Source organism: Seriola aureovittata, chromosome 5 (assembly GCF_021018895.1).
Source record: "Seriola aureovittata isolate HTS-2021-v1 ecotype China chromosome 5, ASM2101889v1, whole genome shotgun sequence".
Classification (NCBI taxonomy): Eukaryota; Metazoa; Chordata; class Actinopteri; order Carangiformes; family Carangidae; genus Seriola; species Seriola aureovittata.
This window is the reverse complement of record NC_079368.1, coordinates 8747176-8759934: the sequence shown is the minus strand read 5'-3', so window position 1 is coordinate 8759934 and position 12759 is coordinate 8747176. Positions and strand designations below refer to the sequence as shown.

The 12759-nt window shown below is 38.3% G+C and overlaps 1 protein-coding gene across 1 annotated transcript in view; it reads left to right on the top strand.

Moving 5' to 3' along the window:
- Positions 1–3559: 3559 nt before the first annotated feature.
- The window catches only part of lmx1bb (LIM homeobox transcription factor 1, beta b), a 56309-nt gene continuing 47109 nt past the window's right edge, over positions 3560–12759 (top strand). Inside the window, exon 1 of the mRNA XM_056377490.1 lies at positions 3560–11308. The gene's annotated coding sequence lies outside the window, so the exon portion shown is untranslated. The remainder of the gene's footprint in view (positions 11309–12759) is intronic.

Sequence of the window (12759 nt, the reverse complement as noted above, 5' to 3'; positions counted from 1 at the left end):
TCCTTTACTGAGCCAGAGCTTTGAGATAGAACAACAGTAAGTTTCAGTTCTGCAGTATGTTAGTCTTGTCTGTAGTGTGATATTCTTTAGCCCTAATAAACCCAAAACACAAGAGTATATTTTCTCTCTAACAAACTAACAACACCTCGCTGCCACTTCACTGCCAGACACAGAAGCAGCATTTGCACTTGGATACCAAAACATCACTTTGTTCTCACTCCCGCTCACATGTCATTTGCAACTAATTAAATTGTCAGAATCCATTTGCACATTTTTACAGGTGTAATTAGTATTAGAAACTCATTAATGGATTAATGTCCCTCTTGTTAATTAGACTCTCCTGCTAAGTTTGTGAACTTGCATTCTGCTAACAGCGCAGGTACTCTTTTTTTATTTATTTATTTATTTTTTTTATTTTTTTTTTCCTGACCAAAATTCCTAATGGCTTTTGGTATTCACAGGTGTTTAATGAAGCGCACAGCAGATGACAACCCTCTACCAGCGTTTGCGTTAACTCCTCTGTTCTGCTGCGGAAATCAAAGCGACGGTCTGAGGAATCCTCTGCAGAGGGAACAGCTTTCATGCTCCTTCATGAAGGTGACACTCATGTCAGTGATGCCCTAGAGCGCAGTGACAGGCTCCAGCAGCCCTCCTCCCTGCTGCGCTTAAAGTGCATATAAACAGTACGCCATATGTATCCAGAGTCGTACGTAGTCTGACGGAGCAAAAGGTGGAGCTGTGCTAATTTTCCATTTTCCACCATTACTCTTTAAAGTAATGTATGTAAGAAGAATTTTTGAAACATTGAATAATATTAGTATTTATATTAATGACTTAATCCATGCATTTTTTTAGATAATGTTTTGTTTCAATTAAGTTAGATTATATTCTCTACTTTTATATTATTTAAAATCCAATGAAAAGGCCGAAACCAACAACAGAGGGATCTTACAAGCATGTATCGACTACCTAGTTAAATATATCATATTCCTGCGTGCAGTAGACCTTCATTCTTGTCCAAAAATTATTATTAAAAACACATGGATGAGCCAAACCTCCTTCATTACAATGAAATTGTTTATTTTGAATTGACCTCACATACACCTCCTGCTACTGTAAGTACTCACTAAAGCACCAAGTGAATATTAATCCTCAGCTCAAAATAGTCCTCTACAAACACTCTATTCACCGTTGTTTGAGTAACATTAGCTAAAAACAACAAAGGTGTATATTCCTGGCCTGTTTTAAAAGGTTTACATCTTCACTAGACGCAAATGTGATTGGGGCTGAGTGCCACAGACAAGTAGGGAAGCTAAAAATATTAAGATGCGGACTACTTGTTGGTTTAAGTCTTTTCATGGGAAGTGTTGGCAATCGCAAAAATATAGCAGCATTATCTTTATCCTCGCCAGTTAGTACAAACCAATACAGAGTATTATGTCCTGTGTTAGCAACATTCAGGGCCTTGCCGTCATCAGAGCTGGACAGCAGGTTGAGTCTGACATTAGCTCTGCAGGTCAGATGTAAGTGTTTAGAGTGAAACTGATCATTAGTCGGGCGTTCTGTGTTGATGGTGAGTGAAGCAGCAGCGTAGCCAAACTCTCCAGATGGGCACAGAGCAATCTTGCTCTCAGAACCACAACTCCCTCACGAGCCCTGCCCAGCATCACCCATCAAAAAGCTGCCTCACATGGTTTCAGTTTTCCTTTCACTCCACTTTATGATATGGAAAATGATGATTTTAAAAGACCACATTTTAAAATTAAAATGGATTCAACTTTTTTTGATCTGCAGTAGTTTAAATGATAGTGGAGTGGCCGGGGGCTATTGTCTTTAAGTCTTTCACATATGGCGAATCTGTTTCGAGGCATCTCTTAAACTCCCTCGCTATCTCTAACTGACCGGGCCCACGTTAGGCTCCTCAGTCGCTGCTGCTGCGTCGCTCGGATTTGGATTTGGCTCCGCTGAAGTTGAGCTGAACTGCAGAGCAGCACATCAAAGCCCCACCCTCTGTGAGTCTGCCAGATGTCCCGTGGTCATTTTTAAACTCACACCCCGGCGCATGACATGGAGCAGTGTGTAAGCATGTAGACAGAGGTGGATGGGCTGCTTGGAAATTGGAAAAGGAAGCCTGTATTTATGAGGTGGTTTGAGGTGCTGTGTTAAGACGGGCTTAGCCTGCCACTCTCCCTCTGACAGCCCTGTTTCCCCCCTGAGCTGGGGTGACCAGAGACACAGAGAGGTGAAGGAGTGAAGGCAGGAGGCCTGTCAAAGGAGGTCCAGACCAGAGCTGGACCCATGGCGAACACACTCTCAGGCAGGTGATGCAGCAAATCACACGAACAGAACATGTAAAGCCACATTTAATGTCCACTGGATTCGTATTTTCATAACAAGAGCAAACACAGACGTTGTGCTTCATAATGTGACTCCATCGGGCTAGTGCATGCTGGGATATGTTCAGTCTTCCGCGACCTTAAAGGGGAAAAGCTTGTGAGAAAAATGAATGAATAAGTAAGTGCTGTTTTTCTAAAACACACAGGTTGTAGGCAGTGAAACACTTACTCTGCCATTTACCGCTTACCTCCAACAGTCTCTCGTCTCTTCGTTCCTTGTTGACGTCATCACAAGTTGGAGTGCCCCACTGAGACTTAAAGCAAGAGGTTAGACGTGTGGTCTCCTCCCTACCGCCACCTTAACAAGCCCCTGGGCTGCAATCCGAGGGGAGCTGCACATCAAATCTGTCTTTCCGTACCTCAGCTAGAGGTAAGATGAGTGATCTCCCAGAGCAGGGATCGCCCCCTCCCTCCCCCACACAGCGGCTCTCCTCCCCTCTCTCTCAGCCACAGCGGCCAGCCCATGTGAGTCAAATTATTGTAATTGAGCAGGGATGGAGTCGGGTGTGAGGTGATCTCTCTCTTCATCCCCTCCTTCCCTCTCTCTCTCTCCCTCTCTCTCTCTCTCTCTCTTTTTCCCCCTTTTAGATATTTCTGCACGTGTTGTGAAATGACCAGCAAGCATCTTTTTTTTTTTTTTTCTCTCTCTTCCCTCCAACACTGCCTGTAACACAGAAATCAATTAACTCCTTTCAAGTCAGATCAAAGGCCCAATACACCGTCCAGGTCTCTGCACAACCTGTGGGACAATTAACTCTCCCTTTGGACAGCGACCAGACTGGACAGATGAAGGGAGGCTGCTGCCACTGTTCACATACGTGTGAAGTAGTCGTAAACAACGGGAAGTGATTGGGCGGAATTTCAATGAGCATCCTCCTAATTTACCAGTTAGTTGTGCATTAATACAATAGGGTGGTTTTCATTCATCTGCTGAGGACATCATGACTAAGGGAAAATGTACTTTGACCTCTGTGTGCATTTTAGCGGATGTTTGTGCTATAAGCTGCATGTGGCTGACATGTTCACAGACAGATTATGAGACAAAGGGCCTGTGCACGCCCACCTCTCTTTTGTGGGAGCAAGACATGGAAACTTAAACCGACTAGTTTTGGCAGTATTTGTGAGTCTCTTTGCAGTAGTTTTGTGTATTTTGGTAGTTTTGAGTCTCTTTGCAGTAGTTTAGTGTATCTTTGTATTTGTTGTGAGTCTCTTTGCAGTAGTTTAGTGTATCTTTATAGTTGTTTTGAGTCTCTGCAGTAGTTTAGTGTATCTTTGTAGTTGTTGTGAGTCTCTTTGCAGCAGTTTTGTGTATTTTTTATGGCCGGAGCCGCCTGAGTCCTGGGCCCCTGAGCCTGTGCCCACAGTAGGCCTGTTCAATAATCCTTATGGACATGTTGGTAGCACAACATATGAGTGCCACATCAAACTGATAGGACATAGGGGAGTGAGTGGAGCTTTCGTCCACAGACAGGTGCACTGACCCTGTCCACCCCTGAAGGTGCCACTTGCATTTTATTGGACATTTATGGCCGGCCAGCATTTTTTAACAGCCACCTGGATGCAATAAAGGACCAGCTCCTGAGCTCTGGCTGCCCAGAGGATTTCCCAGCAGCTCCCGTGGGACCTCTGGCTAGTTAAGATGTTTATTAAGCTGAAAGTGGTCCAGTGGGAAAACACAGCACTTCTTAGAGATTCGGGCCAGCAGTTTTCTTGTTAGTCGGAGCGCTCCCCGGAGGATTGGTTTTCTTTTCCTTTCAAACCTCAGAGGGAGGACAGGGTCAGTTCACAGGGCACAAGGTTGACCAACTAGTAACTAGGCACATGAACCCAGGAAGGAAAATATCTCAATACCATCAAGGTCAGCCTGGAGTGATTCCCACAGTTACATAAAACATACCCAGGCAAAGTAAGCTAAGCACACCCTAGTCAGCTGCAGTATAAAGCAATGTAGCCACTGTAGGAAGTGATTTGTTTAGATTTCCAGGAGGCAGCAACAACAGTAAGAATATAGAAAGTGGGTTTCAGTCATTGCATCTGTCTGTGAAAAGGTTTGCTTTCAGAAAAATCTTCAGAACAAGAATCTTTACACTTTTAAAATTATTCTTTTTATGAAGCTACAATGTAAATTGAATAATATATGTTAAACACATAGATGTTTCATTCTCTTTAATGCACAACTGAAGTTCTTCATTGTGATGTTAGCTTTGCTTGCTGTTTGACAGATCTTGACCTCACTAAGCTCTGCTGGACCTCTAGTTCAAAGCCTTGGTCTTTAGCCTCAGGCACTGCCTTAATAACTTCAGTTAGCCTGTTAGCCTTTGTTTTGCTTCCTAAATGTTTATCAGCCGTACTCTGCATAAAGGAAAAGAGTTTTGAAGACATCGTTGTGGAATCGTGCTGTTAAAATTACATCTCTACTGCTCAGCTTGATGAATATTACTTTTTTTTTCTTTCTTTTTTCTCTTTTTTCTTGTTCTCATTTAATTTTGAACTTTCTCAGGGCCAAACTGCAGAGCCTGTGGTGAACACATTGTGAACTGAGCAGCACATGCAGCCGGTGATGGGTTTTTAGTGCTCTCTGCCTAATGTTCAGGACAGATTAGAAATGTTCGCCTGTGACAGATGCTGTCTAGATCTTCACTACCAGATCCACCCAGCTGCAAAACATCTGGTGGATTTCTACCTTTTTCTCTGAAGTGCAGCCTATTAATGACACACTCATACATGTGCACATACACTCACATTCAATACACACAAAACACGTTCAGCGACTTTGATTGAGGCAGAGGAAAAACATCACACATATACAGATGGTTGATTATAAAGATTTTTTTTATTGCCACTGGTCCCGGAAGCCAGATTTTCTGCATATTTTTTTTTTCCTGTTGCAATGATTCGTTTCTTTTTTCTTTTTTTTTTTTTTATCCCTATCATTGTTTGTGCAGTACATATAACGCCTGTATTACCGCTGGTACCAGGTTCAACTGATTCTCCCAATATGTGTTTGCCATGAAAACAAAGCCATTCAATTCCAGCTCAGTATCACCGCCAGTATCTATGTAGAAGTATTTAGACTATCTTTCACTACTTCAGCCACAAAGTCTGCGAGCACATGCAATTTATTCAGCAGACACAGAATTTATACATTCCACATGAGGAGCGGGTAGCGAAGGCCTACGCTTGTTGTTAATGGCACACATCCTAAAATCATGCTCCTGGTCTCCCGCAGCTCGAAGTTTTTTTCGTCAGAGGAAACATTATTTTTGCGGAGACAAATCCACTGAATAACATGATCATCTGATGAAAGGTGCTGCAAATCTTTGCCTGAGCTGTGACACTTTTGCTAATGATGAAAACGGTCATGTAACAACAAATGACCTGTATCCCACTGTGACGTGACGGAGTAATGTCAGTTGCACGTGAGCCAAAGGTTTTCAAAGTTTGTGAAAGCCTCTTCTCAAAGGACAAACCATTGTTTTGTTTGTGTAACTTCTCCACTCAGCACCTCTGTGTGGGAGATTGAATGGTCCTTGTTGGAGAAAGATTTAAGTTTCTTCAGGCGACCATCAGTTAGACAAAGCCACATATACACGTGGGTGTGTGTCTCATGGAGACCTTTAGAGTCCATGGTTTAATTTTGTTTAAAATCACCACGCAGTAAGTTGTTCCTCATGTGTCTGAACAGCTTAGGCTCACATGAAGACTTGTTTGTCCATGGCCTGTGTGTGAAGTAAAACAGAACGGAAAGGGAGATTCCCACATCACAGAATAAAAGCATTTGTTATTGCTGGGTTTCATAATATATCATCTGTTGCCATCTGTGATCCAACTTTGAACAGCTTTTTAAAATGTTTTGAAGATAATCCCTTGGAAAAAGAAAACTAATCATTAGGCTTTCACAAAACATTAGATTTTTTTTTATTTTTTATTATTGTCATTATGTTTGTATGACACATTTCAGTAGAGACCTCATTCAATTTACATTTTAGTTTTTGTGATTTTACCACAAAAGGCTTTAATGAAATATACTAACAAGTACATTATAAAAAGAGGAAACACATGTTATTTTTCTTATTTGTCCGAAGAAATGGAAATAGTAAAAAAACACAAACTGACTCTACAATAATATGACAAAAATAATAATGCTATTTTAAAAGACATAATTTGTGCAGTGCATTTTTGGCATAAAACAGGAATGAATGAAAAATATATATTGTTTTCATTTGTATATCCAATAATAATTTGTGTTTTTACTGTATGTAATTCTCTCTGCTGCTTTAACAATTAACATTTCATAACATTGAACCAAATGTAAAAAGTCTTTTTAACTTATTGCTACAAAATGAGACTGAATGTGCATAAAATCAACTTTTAATCTACAAACACTTATAAGAAAAAATACACAATTGTACACATTTTTCCTGTATAGTTTCTCTTTGGTTGTAATATAATCTAGTAATGTAATTTTTATTCTTATTATTATAGAACAGAAAAGTCAGGGCTTATTGGAATAGTTGACAAATAACAAAAACCACAAGAACAGATGAAAAAAGACCAAACTGACTAAATGCAAGTCAAAATGCAAATTCTACAATGAAGAACATATAGATAATACAAGTAATATACATAATATCACACTCTGTGGTAAAGGAACATCTTCTGCCATCTCACTGTCAGAACATTGCCAAATCTTTACATTCCTAATAGATTTGACAGGATTTGTTTTTCTATTACGAATATTTTTTTTAACTATAGGATGACACATTTTTAGAGTTTTTGCAAATTAACAGAGTATACACATCAATAGTAGAAATACTAGGCATGGGGTTTCTATTATTGTTCTGTTAAAAGTCTCATTAAAAAGTTACAGGAGGATTAAACAGGAAAATGTAACTATGACATACAAATGCCTGTTTATAAATGTTTTACGAAGTATTTAAGATAGTGCAGTAATTCATATGACATTTCGTGTTAATCATAATGAAGATAAAAACAGGCCAATTAAGTGTAAGATGAAGAATTTTGAAAATACTATATGATTTAAAGTATTAAAGAAAAATCATGTAGGCTACTGTAAACTTTAATGAAAGTTTGAGAAACAATAACATTGTATTTATGTGAATTGAAAGAATGTATTTAAATTTATTTTATTTTATTAATATACAGCACATGATACTTTTTTATCAAACCTGATTTTATAGTATTTTATTCTCATGTTCTTCAGTTAATGTTTTTTTTTTAAGGGCTGATAGAAGTTTTGCTGTGGTGGAGCAGACTAAGTTGTACTGCCTGGTTCTGTCCAGCAGGGGGTGCTGCTGTAATTCAGATGGTGGGTTTTAGGTGGTTTCTGGTAATATCAGCATACAACTGTGAAGTAGTGTGTGCTCCAGTCAGAAGAGCAGCTGCATAAATCTGACTGCATTATGGATCACCGTCATTAGATGAGCTGGTCCTTCACAAAAAGGAATGATGAACTTTAGAATGATGATACGTGCTGGTGATTTATGACAAAATGGCAAGAAATTTGAACACATTTATCAAAAACATATTTTACTTTTGACTGTACTTTTCACAAAATTTTGATTAAATGCACTTTATTAGATTCTTATTTTTATATGATAAAAGTCCCATATTTTGGGGATTTTTTTGTTAATTATAAACACTAAAATAAAGGTAGACGGGTAACAAACAGGAGATGGAACTTTAAACTGCAATGTTTGTTATCAGTGAATGTGCTATTAAGGTAATATTCATACATTTCCTTGTTTTTGCAACAAAACAGTCAATATTCACTTTTTATGTCATTAAATAATTTTAATTTGATTTCAAGATGATTTTTAGATTGACATCTATCTATCTATCTATCTATCTATCTATCTATCTATCTATCTATCTATCTATCTATCTATCTATGTGTTGGTCATTTGTCTATCTATATGTATTATCTTTTGTTTAAACAATTATATTCATTACGGTTTTCAACTTTAGATTATTGTTCTGTCATATAGTTTAAATTACATTAGTAGTGATTATATCAGTAGTAGCACTACAGGAATAAGCATTTGTATAATTGTATCTATGTTTGCATTACTGTAATGTGGTCTATCACCGCTTGGAAATGGGGCTATATGATTAGATCTTATGTAAATTAAATTACAGCTCCATGTGTTAACAAACTTGAGCCTACAAATGCAGGTAAACAGTTTTCAGCCTCACATTTCAAACTTGTATGTCAGCTCGCTGTCACACAGAGCTCTGTCAGGCCATCTGTCAAGAACTCAATAAATTTGTCAGTGAAAAAAAAAAAAGAAAAGCTGAATCCAATAAATCATACCATAAACAAATCTAGCCGTGGGTTGACAGTGCTGTATTATACTTGGGCTTAATCCTCAGGGAGTTGGGATTATCCTGCAGTATCATATTTTTTGGCTGTCTCAGTAAGGTAAGAAGGACCATGTGGTTCAGGCAGGAATAAAAGCAGAAATATGTGAGTGAGTGGGAAGAGGGGGATGTGACGTAAATAGCTCCACTGTTTATCTGTGAATTTAAATAAGCTCAAATAACATTATACCATGTAAATAATGCTTATAAGAATTTTCAAAAACAAAATTACAATATCAGATAGAGCCGATTTGTGACTCGAAATAAAAAGTTTAAATCTAAACGAGTATTCAGGGGCCCATAGGCCTGTGGGGCCCTTTAGGCAATCTCATAGCCTATTTGTTATTACAGCAGTGCACTTCCCGTTTGCTTGCTGTGTGAAATCACAGTATAACAATATTCATTTTTTAAGATTTGAAAGCAGCTGAGAAGAAAATGTAGAAAACATTAAGACTCAGCGAAGTCAGATCAAATTACAGACCATTCGTGGCAAATTTCCGACGTCCAAACCTTCAATAGGCTTCACTGTTGATCCGCGACTGTCAGCGGCGACAGGAGCTCTCTGCCCTCTGAAAGCCCTCCACAGCCTCACTGATGACTTCAGACAAACGTCCAGAAGAGAATCGTGTGCGGGCTAAAAGATGAACAATATCAGACCACTATTTCCTCCCTAATTCTTTGAATGTCTTTAGGATGAGAAATGATTCGCTGCCGCGCAGTCCCGGTCTGTTTTTTAAGATGCTCAAGTGCAACTCGGCAGCAAACAAATTAAGGGTGCCTGTATGTTTTTTTTTTTTTTTTTTTCATTCGGGCTTTTAAAAAAAAGCATCATGGAGAGCTTAGAAACACTCATTAAAAGATCAAAGTGAGTTAACTATTAAAGTCCTCTGGCCCTGCAATTTAGGGAGCCATTATGTGTTTGGTTTGCTGAGTTTCTCCTTTGAGGATGTGAAGTGTTCTCCTCATTTTCACTAAGGTATTTTATTTTAAAATGCTTATCGCTGCGCTTTGTTTGAGGCATAATTGAAAATGCTCACATTTCAGAAGCTCCTGCCGATATTGTAAAAGAAAAAGATTATGTCACAGCGTTCATTACAGTCCACGTGTTCAATTTAATACGTTATGATTTTACGTTTTCTAGGATGTATTTTTGCGATGCATTGATTGTAGCCTCTCAGAGCTGTGAGTTATAAATGAATGGATCCAGTGTGGCTTATACACAGTATGATGCAAGTGTAATTAAGACTAAGAAAAATTGTCGATATGTTTTACAGCCACATTTTAGTTTAATTAAGACATCTGTTTAAATTAGATTTAAGTTTAACGAAGCCATTAAATAATTGGATTTATTTATTGTATTTAGAATTAGTTATGTTTCCTTCTGTGGCATATTTTTTTTTCGAACTTAACATAAATGCATAATGACACATTCATTTAAATAGAGGTAATAACATGATTTAAAAAAGATAATTGCCAGTAGAAGCCTAGATTTCTTCGTTTTCTTACCGCACTTTTGCTCCAAACTTAGTTCAACAAAACTGCACAGATTTTCGCAGTTTTTATCTTTACTCCTGCCCCACCATTACAGTGTAGGATCATAATTTCGCTTTTTCCGAAACCATTTTTTCTATAGTTCACATCCTTTCCTTTTTTTTTTTTATAATATTCAGAGTCATTACATTCACTGTGAAAACTCTAATCGAAATCACAGCAGACACACAGGGAACCAGCCTGCAGGAATGTGCATGGCTGCTGTAATGGCGCATTATAATGGTCTCTTACCTTTCCGATGGATGCAACAGTTCTGCTTACTTTACAGTCAATTGTTTAACTTTGCTTTCTGTGCTGCACACCTGCTGCAACGTTTTCCCCTGCCTGGTGGAGGGCGAGGGAGGGCTTGTCATGTGGAGGCTCATTAAAAACACCGCGGGCTAAAAGTTGGCGGATTGATTTATTGAATGAATGTTTGATGTCCTCATTCACACAAGTGACCTGGCCAATAACTGCTGAATGAGCAGAGGGGGAGGGGGAGACGGTGGACAGGCTTTATATGTTTTTTTAAATGTATTGATTATATTGTATTGATAGTGCTCGGCTCATAATGCTGCTTAGTGGTAAGATAATTCAATATTAGTGCGAGGCGGAGGTAATTGACCCCATGCTGATAGAGGCGCTGGAGATACAAGAAAAAAAAGCTAAGCCGGGGCAGGATGACTTCATGACTGGCAGGTATGGACTCATATTAACAAAGCAATTGTCCTTTAACGAAAAATACAATCATTTGAATATTCGCATTGTATTTCTATGTACTTGAAACAATTCTGATCGTTATAAGCCTCTAAAAAAACCTGACTGTAAGTGAAGTATCCTCCGTGCTGATCTTCCAGATAACTGCAGCTGTTCTCTCTCTGACCGGCAGAGGGCAACGCCAACAATCTGTCCTCTGTTTTCCAAACTGGGCTACAGGTCATCGCCTTGATGCTTCACAAAGGACATCAAAAACAACACGCAGCGACCACTTTAGACTCAAGGTAGAAGCTGCGAGCAGAGATTTCACATTATTCATAATTCAAGCCCTCGGTGTATATTTTTTGTTTTATTTTCTCCTTTTCTCTGACTATTTTGCGATAACATTTATAAGAGTTATGATCTTTTTTTGTTACTGTTTAACATGATATTATTATTATCATTATTATCATTATTATTATTATTGATAATAATAATATTATAATTATAATTATTATTATATAAAATCGTTGCTGCCAGTCAGTCATGCAGTGTCGGATTCGGTGCTACAGGCACGTCTTTGTTATCTTTATTTATCTTTATCTGCATGTTGTTTTCTTTTCTTTTTTTGCCTTTGTTTTTTGTGTAATTAAAATGCAGACAGATTCCACCCAAATCTCAACAGAAAACATTACTGCTTTACGTTTCCTTAAATCATACAGGATCTCAGTTCTGCTCCACGTGTCCAGTCGTCTTATTTTGTCTTGTCTGGGGCTGGAGCTGGGCCTGTAGCTTTTTTTTTTTGTTGAGAAGTTGATAACAATCAGCCTCTCATGCAGCTTGACACGGGAAGCGGCGCACAATCCCATTAGCAGCCCTGTAATTTCACACGTATTCCTCTGCACGTTTCCAAACGTCTTGATCACATCTTGACAAAGAAATGAACCGATCACTCATGAGTTTTATTAACTTGCACATCGGCTGTATGTTTTTTGTTTTTAAATCTTGTGTATTTGTGACGCTGTGGTTTTTAAGTAGTCGGTGTGGATTTATTTTATTCTGCACGAAGGCTCATTCCCCAGATGAAAGAGCAAAGTGATCAGTTGATGATCCGCCGATAATAAGAGCTAATCCACAGCTGATGTTGCCCTGCAGAATAAATACAGGCCAAGTTTGTAGAGTCATCTTCAATTATTGTTATTATGATTATTATGATAACTATTATTATTATCATTATTATTATTATTATTATTATTATTATTATTATTATTATTACAGCTATTGTCCCCTGAGCGGAGGATGGACAGACTGAGCTACTGGTGGCCACCTCAGTGCTGGACAGCCCGCTGTTATCACCGCTGATCGCCAGGTGCATCAGCAGCTTCCACCAGAAACAATACACAAAAGAGCAGGGAGGAAAGCATGTGATGCTCCAGAGGACACACAGAGATATCTGTATTTCATCTTACTGAGGGAAATACAACAATCCATGATGAATAACCTATAGAATGATTTTTTTTTTAATTATTTATTTAATTCCTCTGGTTTTTAATAGTTGTGTGTTGTTTTAGCTAAATAATCAATACAGAATGCACCATTTTACCACAAAGCGTGCCATATAATAAGCCTTAAAAGTTTAACGACATTATTATTATTATTTTTATCATTATCATTATTATTATTATTATTATTATTATTATTATTATTAGTGGCAGACCAGGCCTCTATAAAATATCATATTTCTCCTTCTAGCCTT